The sequence below is a fragment of the Macaca mulatta genome, chromosome 10 (assembly GCF_049350105.2).
Source record: "Macaca mulatta isolate MMU2019108-1 chromosome 10, T2T-MMU8v2.0, whole genome shotgun sequence".
NCBI lineage: Eukaryota > Metazoa > Chordata > Mammalia > Primates > Cercopithecidae > Macaca > Macaca mulatta.
This window is the reverse complement of record NC_133415.1, coordinates 14,276,032-14,290,454: the sequence shown is the minus strand read 5'-3', so window position 1 is coordinate 14,290,454 and position 14,423 is coordinate 14,276,032. Positions and strand designations below refer to the sequence as shown.

The following is a 14,423-nucleotide window of genomic DNA, read 5'->3' as shown; positions in this document are numbered from 1 at the left end:
GGGTCCAGTTTCATTCTTCTGCATGTGGATATCCAGTTTTCCCAGCAAAATTTATTGAAGAGACCATCCTTTCCCCATTGTGTGTTCTTGGCACCTTTGTTGAAAATTAATTGACTGGAAATGCATGAACTTGTTTATGGACTCTCTATTGTGCTCCATTTGGTCTATGTGTCTGATTTTAAGCCAGCACCATGCTGCTTTGATTACTATAGCTTCATAGTATATTTTGAAATCAGGTAGTGTGATGCCTCCAGCTTTGTTCTTTTTGTTCTAGATCGCTTTGGCTACTCAGGGCCTTTTGTAGTTCCATACAAATTTTAGGGTATTTTTTTCTGTGAAAAATGACATTGGGATTTTGATAAGGATTGCACTGAATCTGTAGCTCTCTTTGGGTGCTACAAACATTTTAACAATACTGATTCTTCCATTCCATGAACACAAGATGTCATTCCGCTTATTTGTGTTTTCTTCCATTTCTTTTATGACTCCAGAGACTAAGGCAGTATTCAAAGCAGCAGGAGGCCACCCAGGGAAGGAATGCAGCTTAACACCCCATCCGCCCAGCAGCAGCAGATAGTAGTGGGAGAAAGTCTAGGGGGCAGACTCCACTTTTAGCCTCAGCAAGGACCCTCACTGAATGCTAGGGGCTCTCTCTCACCCCTACTCCCCACCTCCCACCAACCCCATTCTCAAACACCAACCTCTCCTTCCAGAGGTGACCTCAGTCTCCACTCTGCTCAAGCCCATCTCAAGATGACTGTGTCCTCTTCCTCCAATTTCCTACCTCTCCTACTCATGGGCTCTAGGGTCAGGCTGTGTCTCCACCCGCCTCCTCTGCTAACTGGCCATGTGTCCCCAGCGAGTGGCTTCGCTTCTGCAAACTGCTCTCCCACTGCTGATGGGGGCACCTCCCTCTCTGGATAGCCATGAGCATGGGGTACAAGTATGTGTGTCATGTACCTAGAAGGAAACTGGCACATAGCAGACACTGGATAAATGTCAGCATGAGTGTGGTGGGTCTGGCTTATCTCCTTCCTCTCCCCACTTCTAGGGTATTACTCTGCTCTTTCTCCAATGTCCTCAACCTCATTCTACTGACTCCCTCATCTCACATCCGGTCTCTCCCATCTTACAAAGAAGCAGCCCAGGGGTTTTGTCTTCGGGACCCCTCCGGCTGCCATCCACCCGCCCTACCTCTCCTCCCTGCCCTTGCCTCCAGGAAATGCCCAATGCAGTCTGGTTTCCTCCATGGTCAGTGAGAGTGAGAATGGACACCAGTATTGGCACACAAAGATGGGGAATCTGGAGACTGGGCCAAGGAGGGCTGGGGACCAGGAACCCCAGGGAGCCAAAACCTTGGAAGCTGAATCTCCATCCTCTGCCACAGCAGTGTCCTCCTGGGGTTTGACCCACTTCTGTGGATTAGAGTGTGTTTTTAGGGGAACTGCAGACTGAATTGTGTTCCCCTAAAATTCATATGTTGAAGCCCCAGTACCTCCACCTGTGACTGTATTTGGAGACAGGGTCTTAAAAGAGGTGATTCATCCCAGCACTTTGGGAGGCCAAGGCGGGTGGATCATGAAGTGAGGAATTCAATACCAGCCTGGCCAATATGGTGAAACCCCTTCTCTACTAACAATACAAAAATTAGCCAGGCATGGTGGTGCATGCCTATAATTCCAGCCACTCAGGAGGATGAGGCAGGAGAATTGCTTGAACCCAGGAGGCAGAAACTACAGTGAGCCGAGATCACGCCATTGCACTCCAGCCTGGGAGACAGAGCGAGACTCGGTCTCAGAAAACAAAACAAAAAAGAAAAGAAAAGAAAAGAAAAAAGAGATGATTCAGGTAGAGTGAGTTCATGAAAGTGGACCCTCACCCAGTATGCCTGGTGTCCACATAAGAAGAGGAGATTAGGACACAGACACACACAGAGGGAAGCCCACGTGGGGACACAGGGTGAAGACGGCCACTATCAGCCAAGGGGGGCCCTCAGAAGAAACAACCCTGCTGATACCTTGATCTTGGACTTCTGGACTCCAGAGCTGTGAGAAAGTACATTCCTGTTGTTGAAGCCTCCCAATCTGTGGTCCTTTGACATGGCAGCCCTGGAAAATTAAAACAGGTGCTAACAGGGCTCCCACAATGGACGGCCGTACACCACCACTCCAGTGAAAATGCTCCCTCAAGGCTTACCTACATATTACATCCAGATTTCTAAATCCAAAGGTCACTTCTTGGTCCTTATATCAGTCATGTTTCAGTGTAAGGACTAGAAGCCACATTAGGTATCTTAAGCAGAAAGAGATTGAACATGGGAAATTCAGTGCCTACAACATCATAAGACGTCCTCAGGGAGCATGCTCCAGAGCAGGTTTCCAGAAATGACTCCCAGAACACTGCAGAACTGACCAAGAGGGACTTCCACCGAGGCCACAGACAGGAAGGTGAGGAGTCAGGGGCCACCCCCAAACCCTCCACTGCGGCTGCCACCCAGGGGTTAGGATGCTTCCACCACTGCTGTACCTGAATCTTAAGCCTCAGGAAGTGGGAGTCCAGACACTATGACACAGGGTCCAGCACTACCTCCTCTAATACAACTGCTTCTTGACACCCACAAGGTCACTTGCCAGCAATGACTGCCAAGAGCAGCAAGAAGACAGCTGCTTTCCAGATCTCATGGGAGCAAATCTCATTGGTAGGATCTAATTCACCTCCAGAATCATAGCTGCAAGGGATCCGGGAGAAAGGGTGGCTTTAGCTTGCTAACCTCTGCAGTATAGGAGGGTGGGGCAGGGGTAGAATGGAAGGTGAGTGAGTCAACCATGGGCTCTAGCCCACTCCTACCCTGCCTCTCTGCATCACTTGGCTAGGGCCACTCCCTCCCTTTTTCAATACTTTTCCAGTCCTCTCCTTGCACTGGTTTGGGCTCCTATACCTCACTCCATGTGTCAGCACACTTATACTCCACTGCCGACAAGCAGCAGGGCTTGCACAGGCAGGGGTTAGTTGATCTCACTCAGTAGGGTGTCAGGAAGCAGCCAGGGACTGGAGCCACAGCCCAGCAGTACTGTCAGAAACCTGGGCCCTTCTGTGTTTTGGTTCCATCACCCTCAGCACTTGCTCTGCCCCTCATGCTTACTGTTGAGAGCTACAAGTTGGCTGCACCTACCAGCCTCACACCCACTTTCCAAGCAGCAGGGAAGGAGGCCAAACACTGACTTCTCCTCATGAGAATTTCCTTTTATTCAGGAAGGGCCACCCTCTACAGGCATCCTGGTTGGCCAGAAAGGTCACATGGCCATCCTTGGCCGCAAAGGAGGCTGGGAAATAACAATTTAGCTTTTACAGACTCTGTAGTCAGTAGAGGAAGGAGAGGGAGTTGAGAATAGCTGTTGAGTGAGCCTACCCTCAACCATCAGCATCCCTGTCCGGGGCCTCTGTAACAGCCTCCTAACAGGCCTGTCTGCATTTAATCTGTCCATCAAGTCCTTCCTTCACATGACAGCCAGAGTGACCTTTCTAAACTGCAAATCAGGGCTCACCTTGGTTCCTGGTTCTCAGCTCCCCACCATCTGGCATGTGACCCAGATGGGCTGCACTGAGAAGCACTTGGGACAAGGCATTGAAAGACCCCTCGGTGGCATCTGGCACAAGAGACATTTCCCACCAAGGAGGGTTTCTTCTTACCTATTGCCAATCCAAAAAAAATAAGAAGAGTAAATGGTGTTCTGGCATTCAGAGCCTCTCACCACCTGGCTCCCATTTCTCTTTTTTTTTTTTTTTTCTTTTTTTTTGAAACAGTCTTACTCTATGGCCTGGCTGGAGTGCAGTGGTGAGATCTCAGCTCACGGCAACCTCCACCTCCCAGGTTCAAGCGATTCTCCTGCCTGGGACTCCCAAGTAGCTGGGATTACAGGGGCGCGCCACCACACCCAGCTAATTTTTCTGTGTTTAGTAGAGACGGGGTTTCACCATGTTGGCCAGGTTGGTCTCAAACTCTTGACCTCAGATGATCCGCTGACCTCAGCCTCTCAAAGTGCTGGGATTACAGGTGTGGGCACCTGGCCCATTTCTCTTTTGAGGTTCATCCCCCCTGCTTCCTGCTAAAGCCACACACATACACTTACTCAGCATTAAGCGTGTGCTCCTGCCCACCACTGTACACAGAGGTCGCCCAGTCTCCACCAGCTGGTGCCCTTCCCACTTCCAAGCCAGCTCTCCTAACCCAACCCCCACACCTGACAACCCGTTCCCCAGTTCTCCCCATGTGGAATCCATCCTTACGGCTCCGGTTCATACTGCTTCAAGAACTCGTTACATGTCAGCGGAATCATCCTGGATTAGAGTGCCTGCCCCATGTGACGGGCTCCTAGGGGTCCAGCCCTGTCCCCAGCCAGAATCCAGCCCCACGGATCCCTGGGTGTTGGGGCTGAAGGACCCTCAGAGGTTCCCCTGGTTCACAGGGGAGCCCCAGGCGGTGGGTTCTCTGAGTGCCATCCCCGCGGCGACCACGCAGGGGAGCCCGCGGGCTGGCTTTGGTCACCGAGGAAACCGACGAGGGGTGGGGCAGGAGGGCCAGACCCCGCCCGGTCTCTCGGGTCTGGCTCCTCCTGTGGCCCCGGGTCTGGAGAGCTGAGAGACCTCAGGCCCACTCCCCTCGGCGGCCGCGCTCTGTGCTGACTGCCTTACATGGATTATTTCATCACATTCTGCAAAACTTCCCTTGTTTGAAAAAATGAAACAAAAACAACTTTCCCTTGAGGGAGGCATCGTCACTAACCCCTGTTGTTTGTTTTTTTTTTGTTTTTTTTTTTTTTTTGAGACGGAGTCTCGCTCTGTCGCCCAGGCTGGAGTGCAGTGGCGCGATCTCGGCTCACTGCAAGCTCCGCCTCCCGGGTTCACGCCATTCTCCTGCCTCAGCCTCCCGAGTAGCTGGGACTACAGGCGCCCACAACCGCGCCCGGCTAATTTTTTGTATTTTTAGTAGAGACGGGGTTTCACCGTGGTCTCGATCTCCTGACCTTGTGATCCGCCCGCCTCGGCCTCCCAAAGTGCTGGGATTACAGGCGTGAGCCACCGCGCCCGGCCACCCCTGTTTTTTTGTTTTTGTGTTTTTGTGTTTTTTTTGAGTCGGAGTCTCGCTCCATCACCCAGGCTGGAGTGCAGTGGTGCGATCTCTGCTCACTGCAACCTCCACCTCCCGAGTTCAAGCGATTCTCCTGTCTCAGCCTCCTGAGTAACTGGGACTACAGGCGCCCGCCACCACGCCCAGCCACCACGCCCAGCTAATTTTTGTGGTTTTAGTACAGACGGGGTTTCGCCTTGTTAACCAGAATTTTTAGTACAGATTTTGTATTTTTAGTAGAGATGGCGTTTCTCCATATTGGTCAGGCTGGTCTCGAACTCCTGACCTCAGGTGATCCACCCACCTCGGCCTCCCAAAGTGCTGGAATTACAGGCATGAGCCACCGCGCCAGGCCACTAACCCCATTTTTACAGAAAAGGAAACTGACGCCCAGAGAGGGACACTCACTACAGTGGGGCAGCCAGCAGTAACGAGGAGGAGCTGGCAGTGTCTGCCCGGCTTGGTGGCCTGATCTCAGGCCTTAGCCCCTCTGCGTGGGTCTCGCTCTGGGTGCCTCCCAGAACTTTCTAGGGGTTTTGGTGGCCTTTTTAAAAACTTTTCTATAGGGCTTCGTTTGTGTTGTTTTAATTGTAGTGAAATATACATAACAGAAAATGCACCATTTTTACCATTTGAAGTGTAAAGTTCAGTGACATTAAGTACATTCACAATGTGCAACTTTTTTAAGTTTGCAAAATTGAAACTCTAGTCCTACCCAGAGCAGTTGGGCAAGAGAAAGAAAAAACTGGCATCCACACTGGAAAGGAGGAAGTAAAATGGTCCCTTTTTGCAGATGACATGATCTTATATTTACAAAAACCCAAACACTCCATTCAAAAATGGTTAGAACTAATAAATTCAGTGAAGTTGCAAGATACAAAAGCAACATACAAAAATCGGAAATGTTTCTTTACACCGGTAAGAAGCAATTTGAAAAAGAAGAAAGGAATCCCATTTATAATAGCTGAAAAAATAATAATAAAACACTTATGAATAATTTTTTTCTTTTTTTTGAGACAAGAGTCTTGCTCTGTTGCCCAGGCTGGAGTGCAGTGGTGCGATCTCTGCTCACTGCAAGCTCCGCCTCCCAGGTTCACGCCATTCTTCTGCCTCAGCCTCCCAAGTAACTGGGACTACAGGTGCCCGCCACCATGCCTGGCTAATTTTATTATTATTATTATTATTATTATTATCATTATTATTATTTTAGTAGAGACAGGGTTTCACCATGTTAGCCAGTATGGTCTCGATCTCCTGACCTCGTGATCTGCCCACCTCGGCTTCCCAAAGTGCTGGGATTACAGGCGTGAACCACAACGCCTGGCCATGAATAAATTTAACCTAAGAGGTAAAAGAGCTCTATGATGAAAATTATAAAACCCTGCTGAGAGAAACTCAAGAGGACATCAAATCATGGAAAAATAACCCATGTTCATCAACTGGAAGAATTAAATTGTTAAAATGTCCATACCACCGAAAGGGATCTACAGATTCTATATAATCTCTACCAAAATACCAATGACATTCATCACAGAAATAGAAAAAAAAAAAACTCCTAAAATCTGTATGCAATCTGTATGGACAAAGCATTCAGGGCCCTTGAGCAAAAGCAAGAAAGCTGGAGGCATCACACTACCTGACTTCAAAATATACCACCAGGTTATAGTAACCAAAACAGCATGGTACTGGCATAAAAATAGACATATAGGCCAGGTGCAGTGGCTCGCACCCGTATTCCCAGCACTTTGGGAGGCCGAGGCAAGAGTTCACCTGAGGTCAGGAGTTCAAGACCAGCCTGGCCAACAAGGTGAAACCCCGTCTCTACTAAAAATACAAAAATCAGCCAAGCATAGTGGCTCATGCCTGTATTCCTAGCTACTCGGGAGGCTGAGGTGGGAGGATTGCTTGAACCTGGGAGGTGGAGGTTGCAGTGAGCCGAGATCACGCCACTGCACTCCAGCCTGGGCAAGTGAGTAAGACTCTGTCTCAGAAAACAAAAGCAAAAACAAAATGGACATATAGGCCAATGGAACAGAAGAGAAAACCCAGGTATAAATCCAGGTATTTACAGCCAAATGATTGTTTACAAAGGCACCAAGAATATACATTGGGGAAAGGACAGTCTCTTCAGTAAGTGGTGCCAGAAAAATTGGATATCAGCATGCAGAAGAATGAACCTAGACCCCTATCTCCCACCACACACAAAAATCAGCTCAAAATGGATTAAATACACAAATGTAAGACTCGAAACTATGAAACTAGAAGAAAGCATAGAGAAAATGCTTCAGGACATTGGTCTGGACAAAGCGTTTTTTTGTTTGTTTGTTTGGTTTGGTTTTATAAGACCTCGAAAGCACAGGTAACAAAAAGCAAAAATAGACAAATGGACAAAGCAACAAACCAAAAACATCTGCTTAGCAAAGGAAACAACAGAGAGAAGAGGCAACCTACAGAATGGGAGAGAATATTTGCAAACTATCCACCCAACAAAGGATCAATATCCAGAACACAGAAGGAGCTCTAACAACTCAACAGGAAAAAAAAAATACAGTTTTTAAATGAGCAAAAGACTTGGATAGACATTTCTCAAAAGAAGACATACAGATAGCCCACAGATATGTGAAAAACAAATGCTCAACATTGCCAATCATCAGGGAAATGCAATAAAACCACAGTAAGATATTATCTCACCCTAGTGAAAATTGCTATAATCAAAAAGACAGAACATGGCAAATGTTGGCAAGAATGCAGAGAAAGGGGAACTCGGCCACTGTTGGTGGGGATGTAAATCAGTACAGCTGTTATGGAAAACAGCCCGGAGGTTCCTCAAACAACTACAACTAGCGCTACCACGTGATCCTGCAATCCCACTCTTGGGCATATGTCCAGAGGAAAGAAAATGAAGAGATGTCTGTACTTCCATGTTTATTGTGTCATTATTCACAATAGCCAAGATATGGGAGCAACCTAAGTGTCTATCAGTGGATGAATGGATAAAGAAAGTGTGGTATATATACACAGTGGAATATTATTCAGCCATAAACAATAATGAAATATCATCATTTGCGACAACACGGATGAGTCTGGAGGACATTATGTTAGTGAATTAAGTCAGGCGCAGGAAGACAAATACTGCATATTGTCTCTCACATGTAGGAGCTAAAAAGTCGATCTCACAGAGGCAGAGAGTAGAATGGTGGTCACCAGAGGATAGAAAGGGGATCAGGCAGCAGAGGGGAGGGAGAGATTGGTTAACAAGTACAAAATGACAGCCAGATAGGAGGAATCATCTCTATTGTTCTATAACACAGCAGGAAGTCTATAGCGGGCGATTTTTGTATATTTCAAAATAGTTAAATGGGAAGATTTTGAAAATAGTGTTCCCCCAACACCAAGAAATGACGCATGTTGGAGCCTTCAGATATTAACACCCCAGCCGACCTCGAGAAGAGCAGAGACCGGCTCTCCCAGGGGGACCTGCCTAGACTGCAGATTCGTGAGCAAAATCAATGCTGTTTAAATCCACTAAGATGTTTCAAAGTCGTTTGTTATGGAGCAGAACAGATAGGTACTCCATAAATATGTGTTGAATGAATAAGGGAATAAACATTTCAGGGAAGACAGAGAAAGGGGAGGCTGCAGGGGAGACTGGTGGGGGTGAGAAGGGTAGAGGGAATCAGAGAGTGAGAGTGAGTGACCCGAGGGCACACAGAGGGCTGGTGGCCAAAATTTTAAGTGTGGTCTTCCATGATGGAGATCTTTATTCTGCCTTTCTTCCTTCCCTCCTCCTTTCCTTTTATATTGAGCATCTCCATCTCCCACATACACAAAAAGCTAGGAATACGAAAGTGGAAGATCAAGATCAAGGAGAAAAGCAGAGGGAAATATGCCAAATGATGAGTTGTTGCTGATAAGATTCGGATTTGCCTGAGCTTCCTGGCAGCTGGGGCAAAAAGGGAAACAGGATACATTACTCAGTTCTCCTTACTGGAAAAGGAGAAGCATGTCAGTTTCTTAGTGAAATAGGTTTTCTTAACACTGTGCCAGACGAAAGCTCTTACATGCTCTGGTGTAAGAGGCACTGGGTGACGTCATGCCTTCAGTAGCAAGCAAAGAAGTGGTTTCTGTGTTACTTAAAAGAACTTCACTGAAGGCCAAAGCCCAGAGCATGTCCTGATATCTTTACAGGACCTGGAGGACAGCATGGCACTTACTGGGGTCACAGGCATCTGCGAGCATGTTTGAAATAATGATTCCAGGTCCCTCCATTGGAGAGACAGACTCAGAACTTGGGAGTCTGTAGCTTAACAGATGCCCCAGGTGAGGCTGGTGTGTATCCAGGTTTGAGTTTCCCTCCCTAAGATCATCTTTCCTAAATCTCAAGAAAACACAGCAAGCCCCTGTCTTCTGACCTTGCTCTCTCTGATCTTCCTAAGCTGCTGAGACATTCCACGGTGTCCCCATTTTACAGATGGGGATGCTGAGCCTGACTGATGCTGCTGCAGCTCACGGGTGGAGGCACTGAGGTTCAAAGCCAGGGTGACTCATCGGAATCCAAGGAGCTGCTGGCTGACACCAGAGGGAATCCATTCCTCCCAGCACTTTGGGAGGCCGAGGCGGACAGATTGCCTGAGGTCAGGAGTTCGAGACCAGCCTGGCCAACATGGTGAAACCCCACCTCTACTAAAAACACACACACAAAAAATTAGCCGTGCATGGTGGCACGTGCCTGTGATCCCAGCTACCTGGGAGGCCAAGGCAAGGGAATCACTTGAACCTGGGAGGTGGACGTTGCATTGAACCAAGACTTCACCACTTGGTGACAGAATGAAAAAATTAAAAAAAAAGATACTCAGGGTTTTGCCTTCTAGAGTGTAAAGGCAGACAGGGGCACCTCATGTGACACACATCAGCCCTTCACAAACACAACCCCAGCCTCGTTCCTTCAAGAAGCATGTATTGACCACCTATTGTGTGCCAGGTTGTTCTAAGTGCTGGAGATGCAGCAGGAAGCCAAAGCGGCCCAGTGTACTAACTAGATGTAATATATTGACTGTATTTTCTTACTTTCTATATTCTTGATGCTCTGGCATCTGGGACCTCGTGACTAAGAATTAGCACCTCTCCTAGGGTTAGCTAATTCCTAGAGAGAGCAAATGACTTTCATGTGCAAAGCAACCAATTCTGAGGTGCCCCTGTCTGGCTTTACACTCTAGAAGGCAAAATCCTGAGTATCTTGTTTTTTGTTTTTGTTTTTGTTTTCATTCTGTTGCTGAGGCTGGAGTGCAGTGGCCCGAACCTCGGCCTCCCAGGTTCAAGTGATTCCCCGTCTCGGCCTCACGAGTGCGTGATTACAGTCACGCACCACCACGCACAGCTAATTTGTTTGTATTTTTATTAGAGATGGGTTTCACCATATTGGCCAGGTTGGTCTCGATCTCCTGACCACAGGCAATCTGCCCACCTTGGCCTCCTGAAATGCTGGGATTACAGGCGTCAGCCACCACACCCGGCCCTGAGTGTGTTTTAAAACACCCAGCCCTGGCCCCGGCACAGTGGCTCACGCCTATAATGCCAGCACTTTCGGAGACCGAAGCAGGAGGATCCCTTGAGCCCAGGGTTTAGAGACCAGCCTAGACAACATGGCAAGCCCCCTGTCTCCACACACACACACACAAAATTGGTCAGGCATAGTGGCATGTGACCGGGCATGGTGGCGTGTGACCGGGCATGGTGGCATGTGACTGTAGTCCTGCTACTTGGAAGGCTGAGGTGGGAGGATCACTTGAACCTGGGAGGTCAAGGGTGCAGCGAGCTGCGTTTGCTCCACTGCACTACGGCCTGGGAGCTAGACCTTGTCTCAAAGAAACACAAAACACAAAATCACCCAGCCCTGCCCTCAGAGCCCACAGAAGTGGTTTTGGGCACTCGATTTTCAAAGCAGGAGGACCCGGGGAGCCCCAGCGCTGCCCTGGGGTGGGGTTGGTTCTGGAGGGTGTCCAGCGAGTAGCCCTGGCCTCCCCCACGCGCCAGGGCCCGTGAATGTGGACGTAGAAGCCAAAGAGACAAGAATGCAATGTAGACATGGGGACAGAGGGACCCAGCAAGCATGCGTAAATGGAGATCATGTGTAAATAAATTTGGTTGGAGTTCTACAATTATACTTTTGGGCAAAAAAGTGAGGCTGCATGGTAGACTGAAGTGGACATGGGTTTAACTACTGGTTTCAATCTTTTAAAGGACTCCCCACAAACACTGAAGGAGTGGGCTCTGAAAGAGCTAGAACTCAAGTCCCAGAAAGATGAGTCAGTCTGAACCATGACCACTCAGAAGTCACAACCAAACTCTGGCCTGGAGCCCTGGCCTGTCAGCGAGGACTCCCTGAACCTCAGTTTCCTGCTCTGTCAAATGGAGAACAGGATTGCAGGATTGCCGGTTCCAGCCTTACCCTCCCCACAGGGAGGGGGGTCCTCCAGACTTTCCTCTCAACCTGCCGTCCCCTCCCCTGCCCTGCTCTCCTCCTCCTCCTCTCTACTCAGAAACGCCTTGAGCCTCTCGCAGCTTGACTCTAGTCAAGTTTCTTCCTCCTTTAAAACACCCTCTTCAACCCACCCCCTTAGGCTGCAGCGGATCCCACCTCACAGCCCTCTCCCTGCCCTACCTCACACCTTCCACTTCCTCCCCCACTTTCCTCCCCACTGCTCACCGCCAGCCCCTTGCTGCTGACCCCGTGGATATTGGAGATCTCGACCTCTCAGCAGCCAGGGATACAGCCAGTCACTTCCTGGAAGGCCCTCATCTGGGAGCCTCTGGCCACACCTGGGTTCCTTCCCATCCCTCTGCTGCTCCCCCTTATCCCCATGGTGGCCCCTGCAGGATCTCACAGGCTGGTCCCTTCATTCCAGCAGCCCTCTCCTCCCCACCTCCCACCTCGATGCTGCCAATGCCAGGGGCTATATTCTCAGGATCCCTTGCATCCAGATGTGAGCACGGACCCGCCCTGGCCACAGGGGCTGAGCACAGCCAGGGTGAGCAATGGTCAAGTCAGGATGTGACACCTGAGACTGCAGCAGCCATCTGTGACCTCAGGGAGGAGCGACACAGGAAGAGGCTGCCCCTGGTTTGTTCGGAACCTCCATCCATCCCACCCCATGACACACCTCCTGGGCCCGCAGGAGACCTTGGGCTTCCTCCAGGCCCCTACTGCAGTGACTTTGGCGCAGGGCAGAACCCAGGACCCCTCTTCATGCATATGATACGCACGCATGCACTGGACCTGGAGGTGTGTCTTCCTGTCCCTAGCAGAAAAGGGCTCAGTCCCAAAACTACAGCCGCCTGGTTGGAAAGGGGAAGTGGGAGTCAGGGAGCAGCTGAGTCGAGGGTAGAGGCCCAGGGGCGTGGGGGAGAGGGAGAGACCCAAAACAGAACTAGACCAGGCTCGCGCCAGGTGCCTCTCCCTTCCCTCTCAAGCCGCCCAGCCCTTGCACTTGGCTGTTCCTACAGCCAGGGACACCCTCTCCTCACCTTCTCCCTCAAAGAATCCTGTTTGACCTTCGATAGTGTCAAACTACTGATTTCAATCCTCAGACCAAACAGCCAAGACTCCGGATGGGCATTCATGCTCACTGAATGGGTTAAGAGCCCCTCTGTACCCTGGGCTTATTGCAGAGCATGGGTGCCAGCTGTTTAACTTTCTGTCCCCAGCACTCAGCTGTCAGCCTGGCTCAGAGTCTATGCTCCGAACTCGTAGCCATCGACGAAGTGTGAGATGGTGGTTCTCACCTAAAATTGTCCCTTCATTTGAAATCCTGGCACTTGAGTCCCATGCCTGGGTTGAAGTGCCCACAGATCCGGAACGCACACCATCTCCAGACGGCAGGACCTGGTGCTCAGACATCCACGTGTGGGGCACACCTGTTGCTCAAGGCTGGGCTATGTTCTGCCTGGCTTGTTTTTGCAATCCCTTCGTCTACACAGGAAAGGAGGCATGACTACCTTCCCTTTACAGACAGGGACACAGACGCAGAGGTAAAGTCGCAAATCCCACACCGGTAATGTTGGGATTTGAACCCAAGTCCAGGGGTTCTCAGGCAAGAGGGAGGTCACCTACATGGGACACCATTACAGAGAAACAGAGAAGGTGGCTTTGGCCCCCACCCTGCTCAGCCTCTGCTAGTCATTAAGGCTGGTGCCTGTTAATAGGTGGAGACTGATGTTCTGGGCTCCCTCGAGCACCCGGAATGTGGCCACCACCCTCTCCACCTTCTCTCCCCACGCTCCTCCCAACCCCTTTCCCCACAGCTCCTACCCTCTCTCTTGTTGGTGGTGGTGATGAACGTCTAAATACCAAGAAGATTCAAATCACCGTAAAACCTACAACACAGGGACAGTGAGTGTCACCACATTGGTGATCATCCTTTCCAGATAACACCTTCCATCATCTGCTTACCTGGAAGGCAGTGAGTGGGCGAGCCATGAACCACATCCAGCCCATGGCATCAGCCTCCACCATGTTCTCCAGCTCAGCATTTTGCCACTTTGTCAAACTACTTGATGATTAATCTCACACAAAAGCAGATGAGCCGGGCGCGGTGGCTCACGCCTGTAATCCCAGCACTTTGGGAGGCCGAGGCGGGCGGATCACAAGGTCAGGAGATCGAGACCACGGTGAAACCCCGTCTCTACTAAAAATACAAAAAATTAGCCGGGCGCGGTTGTGGGCGCCTGTAGTCCCAGCTACTCGGGAGGCTGAGGCAGGAGAATGGCGTGAACCCGGGAGGCGGAGCTTGCAGTGAGCCGAGATCGCGCCACTGCACTCCAGCCTGGGCGACAGAGCGAGACTCCGTCTCAAAAAAAAAAAGCAGATGAATGCAGCTATCCTTGGAAAACAGAGAAACCAGCCATCCTGTACTCTTGTCCCTTCATGGTGGCAGTCAGCGAAGGCCGGGACCAGTTGCCCACTTCATATGTGACAAGCCACTCCATTTTGCTACAGTCCCCGCCATTCCCCACTGTGTGCCTAAGTGGGCCCACTCCCCTCATTCGCTTCTTGTCTGGCCCTTCAGGGCATTCCAGCTGGCGACCCCTGCTCTAGGCCTCTCCAACCGCTAACATTGATCAAAAACCAACTGCACACCAAGTGCCACTCCAACACGCTTGACATGGCTTGACTTAGTGAACCCGTCGCCAATGATATGAGGCAAGCACCATTATTATGCCTGTTTTACAGATGAAGAAATTGAGGCTCAAGGAGGTGAAGTCAATCACCTAAGATGATGGTAAGAAAGTGGCAGGG

At 50.0% G+C, this 14,423-nt stretch overlaps 1 protein-coding gene across 1 annotated transcript in view; it reads right to left on the bottom strand.

Moving 5' to 3' along the window:
• Nucleotides 1-13,619, bottom strand: part of RAC2 (Rac family small GTPase 2) — a gene marked incomplete in the record, with an annotated part of 52,020 nt that extends 38,401 nt beyond the window's left edge. The window contains 3 exon segments of the mRNA NM_001261377.1: nt 13,254-13,272; nt 13,382-13,393; nt 13,609-13,619.
• Between the last annotated feature and the right edge of the window lie 804 nt (nt 13,620-14,423).